The sequence below is a fragment of the Ceratotherium simum genome, chromosome 39 (genome assembly GCF_057802395.1).
Source record: "Ceratotherium simum simum isolate JZ-2026a chromosome 39, ASM5780239v1, whole genome shotgun sequence".
NCBI lineage: Eukaryota > Metazoa > Chordata > Mammalia > Perissodactyla > Rhinocerotidae > Ceratotherium > Ceratotherium simum.
The window spans coordinates 8,222,800-8,227,570 of NC_141938.1; the positions used below are offsets into that span (position 1 = coordinate 8,222,800).

Consider the following 4,771-nt stretch of genomic DNA (forward strand, 5'->3'; position numbering starts at 1 on the left):
TCATGTGTCCCTTCAAAACCCAGCATCATGGCGCTGGTGCTCAATTGTTTTTAAAAGCATTAATATCTCAAATTAGACTCTCAATAATCTGCCCTCCATCTGCATATCTAGGCTTATTTCTAACAAATCAGTCATAAGTTCCATACTTCTTCCTGTAATGCCTTACTCTTGAATTTCTCCATGCTTATGTGCGTGTGGTTCCTTGTTCCTGTAGGTCCCACTGTCTTATCCTCTCTTCTTCCAACCCAAACCCATTCTCAAATTAAATTTCCATTTATTACTTGTCACCCAATGCTCAAGTACATTCGCCCATTAGAAGTTTTTCCTGAATCTCAAGTGTTGGCAAAGATGTGGAAAAACTGGAATGTTCACTCAGTGCTGATGAAAATGTAAAATAGTGAAGCCACTTTGAAAACATTTTGACAGTTTCTTAAATAACAAACATAAATTTACAATATAGTCCAGTAATTATACTCCATATTATCTACCCAAGAGAAATAAAAACACATGTCAACACAGAGACATGTACGCAAATGTTCATAATAACCCAAACTGCAACTGGTTAGTGGATAAACAGAATATGGTATATCCACACATTTGAATACTATTCTGCAATTATAAGGAACAAAACACTGATACGTGTCTCCACAGGGATGACCCTCAAAACAATTATGCTAAAGGAAAGAAGCCAGATACAAAAGATTACATATTGTATGATTCCATTTATATAAAATTTCTACAAAAGACCAATTTACAGAGACAGAAAGAGATAAGTTGTTGTCTAGGATGGAGGTGTGAGTGGGAATTAAGTGTATATGGGCACAAGAGAACTTTTTGGGATGACACAAATGTTCTAAAACTGAATTATGATGATGGTTGCATAAATCTAAATTTATTGAAATTTTTTTTCTATGTGGGAAGTTCTTAATAATTTTATTTATTTATTTTCCCCCAAAGCCCCAGCAGATAGTTGTATGTCACAGCTGCACATCCTTCTAGTTGCTGTATGTGGGATGCGGCCTCAGCATGGCCAGAGAAGCGGTGCATCAGTGCGCGCCCAGGATGCAAACCCAGGCCGCCAGCAGTGGAGCATATGCACTTAACCACTAAGCCATGGGACCGGCCCTATTGAAATTACTAAATTTATATTTTCAATGGGCAAATTTCATGGTATGTTAATTACATATCAATGAGTCTGTAAAGTCAATTTTGTAAAGTTTTCTCCGAAATTACTCGAGGTGATTGAACACTTTTCCTTTGATTTCAACATGCTCTGTTGCACCCCAGAATTGCTAGACTCACGACTCTGTGTGGCAATCATGGCTACCTCACTGGTCCCCTCTTCAACTTGTATACAGTAGACAAAAAATAACACTGGATTAAACTTAATTTAATCAAAGTGAATTGAAGCCTATAAGATAAATTTTTCCTCACTAACAAACTAAGAGTTTTTAGTAATGTGAAGATCTTACTAGATACACAATTCCTGGTTTATTTATTTTTTCTTTTGCCAAAAACCCGAAGTTCCATTCATGATATTGTTTTGATACCCTTCACAGCCTGTATCACTTGTTTTGTTTTTTTCCCATAGAAGCAGACACCGAGCTTAGGATTCGTGTGCAAGCTCCTTATAGGAAGGAGAGGAGAACATGGAACATGGGTTAGAGAGAGAAGTGATATAGGGAAGAAAATGCATCCAATAAAGTTTACCTCAAGTCAGATCCCACAATAACTGAGCAGAGTTTTCATCCTGTAGGGAAATCACGGAAAGTGGCACAAAATCCAAACTTCAAAATTGCCCCATAAAAGGAGTGAAGGAGATATTATACCCCAAAGCTCTCCATCAAGAGCTGTTTCTGGTGGTCATAATCCCTTGTTACTTCTGCCATCATGCATTAGGAAAAGTAAGTTTCACCTACTGTGAACCATTGACAGTTAGGCAATCCTGCAATGGAGATGGTGAAAAGATCCCAGGGAACATGGGAGAAATGCTGACAGGTTCTAATTCTCCACCTTTCACTGTAGACTCAGTTCTATCAATATTCTTCTCAAAAAGTGAATTAAGTTCTTTTTTTTTTATGTAATATATATTTTTTAAATTTTTTGTTTATTGCAGTAACATTGGTTTATAACATTGTAAAAATTTCAGGTGTACATCATTGTACTTCTATTTCTGCATAGATTACATCATGTTCACCACCAAAATACTAATTACAACCCATCACCACACACATGTACCGAATTATCCCTTTCACCCTCCTCCCTCCCCCCTTCCCCTCTGGTAACCACCAATCCAATCTCTGTCCCTATGTGTTTGTTTATTGTTGTTAAGTTCTTAATGCATTCCACAAGTGTGTAACTATCATTCCTGATGGCACCTCCAGAGAGTATCTTCCCCCCTAACAAACCACTGGAGAGAAAAAGTCTTACTTTATTGTATTCACTATTATGTGCTTTTGGATCTTTGAGTGTATCCTAAAAGTGCAATCATGAGAAATAACGGTCCAATAACACATGAAAGAAGAGGAAGAAAGGAAGAGAGCAGAATGGAAGGCAAAGAGTGAAGCCATATCTCAGAGTTATCCTATGCAATATATTACTATAAATCTCCTGGAGAAACTAGCTTTCAAATCTAGATTTCTACTCTTGAAGTTGAAAAATCACATAACTGTTTTCATGAAAAGTACGATACCAGAGTAAGGGTGTGGGCTCACAGTCAGGTTTCCAGATTAGAATCCAGCCCACTTCCAACCTCTTTCCCTGAAAAATGGAGTAAAAGAGAAAAAAAATCTCAAAGAAATGTTGTCAGGATAATTCAAAATTATACAGGTAAAACAACAAGAAGAGTCTTGATATGGCCATCACTTTGGTCATGACTGTTGTATGATTTTCATTGCATTTCTTCTAGGAAAAACAAACACTCAACCAATTTAAAGTGAAGATATCAATATTTGAGAAGACAATTTTTGGGGTAAACGATAAAATAAGTATTCAGATTGAATGTTGGCAACATCAGGAATGCCTGTAAGAAAGCTGACCAAAGATAAAAGTTTATGGGCTGCAAATAAGGTAGAAAAATCACAAAGGAATGGCTGACGAGGTTGTTGAAGAGAAACTAACACAAAAACAAATAAAAACAGAGTCATAGGTTCTTCTGGAGTAGAAGAAATGACGTTGTCTTTTAGGGGAGAAAAAGAAACAGGGCATTAAATACGTAATATTTGCTTTTTGAGTCCACCATAGCCACTTTGTCCTGATGCCAGTGACCCATCAGAGACCAGGGGCAGCTCGGCTGAGGAGCCTTCCCAGGGCCCCCTTCACATCCTTGTTCCTCAGTCTGTAGATGATGGGGTTCAGTATGGGGGTGACCATGGTGTACATCACTGAGGTGATCGAATTGCTGTGAGAAGAATTTGTCACAGTGTAACTTAAGTAGATGCACAGGCCTGTCCCATACGACAAGGAGACTATAGAGAGATGAGATCCACAGGTGGAAAATGCTTTCTATTTTCTTCTTGCAGAGGAAATTCTCATTATAGAGGAGACAAGTTGAGAGTAAGAGAAGAAGATCCCAGTAAAAGGAAACACACCCAAGAGGGCAGAGGCCACATATAAGACTATGTTATTGATGAGGGTGTCAGAGCAACTCACCTTGAGAACCTGAGCCAATTCACAGAAGAAATGTGGAATTTCAGTACCTATACAGAAGGTCAGCTGCCTCAACAGTAGAATATGAAGCAGGGAGACCCAGAAAGTGATAAACCAGCACATCAGAACCAGGAGGCCACAGAGGCGTGGGTTCATGATGACCATGTAGTGCAACGGGTGGCAGATGGCCACAAATAGGTCATAGGCCATGACAGTCAGGAGAAAACCTTCCAGTAAAGCAAAAACCATTAAAAAATAGACCTGAGTGAAGCATCCTATGTAGGAGATGTCTTTTCTCTGTGCCTGGATGTTGACCAGCATCTTCGGGACGGTGGTCGAGGTGAAGCCAATGTCAAGAAAAGACAGGCTGGAGAGGAAGAAATACATGGGTGTGTGGAGATGGGAGTCAGAGATGATGGTCAAGATGATGAGGAAGTTCCCAAGCACGGTAACCAGGTACATGGACAGAAACGTTCCAAAGAGAAGAGGTTGAAGTTCAGGATCCTCTGAAAGACCCAGTAGGAGGAATTCTGATACTTCTGTGTTGTTTCCTCCTTCCATGGAGTTGGTGTGTCTGCTGGAGAAGGAAACAAAAGCAATGTTCGGTGAACCTCCAACTGGCACCTGAGCTAGTCAACACCTCCTGATTCCACTTTTAGATGGACAAACTTCACCCTCTGTTAAGTCTTTCCAATGTCAGTCATTCATTAAGTCAAGTGGGAGCCCATTTCCTTTTTAAATGTAATTATTTAGCCTTCTTGAAATTTAACAGAAGTCTCTTTTTGTCTCCTACTCACTGGTTTTAATTCCATTTTAGGCTGTAGAGATAAACCAGTTTCTTCTATGATATGACCTTTCCAAAAGAGTTCAAGTCATTTAGTAACTGTACTTTGATAGTCTCCATAATTTCTTCATTCAAATAGCTCTGACACTTATCAAGATGTGGATTCTCACCACTTTAATTCTATGACTTGATGCTTACTATCCATGTCATAGTTAACACTGAAGTGCCTTATTTATTTTATTTCTAAAAATATGGTTACTTCTATTGCCTTCTTTGTGAGGTTTAGAAATACCTTTGTGCACAGCAGGATCTCAATAAATGATAGCTATTATTATCATT

The 4,771-nt window shown here is 38.7% G+C and overlaps 1 pseudogene; it reads right to left on the reverse strand.

Moving 5' to 3' along the window:
- Positions 1-3,270: 3,270 nt before the first annotated feature.
- Positions 3,271-4,209, reverse strand: LOC101399832 (olfactory receptor 7D4-like; annotated as a pseudogene).
- Between the last annotated feature and the right edge of the window lie 562 nt (positions 4,210-4,771).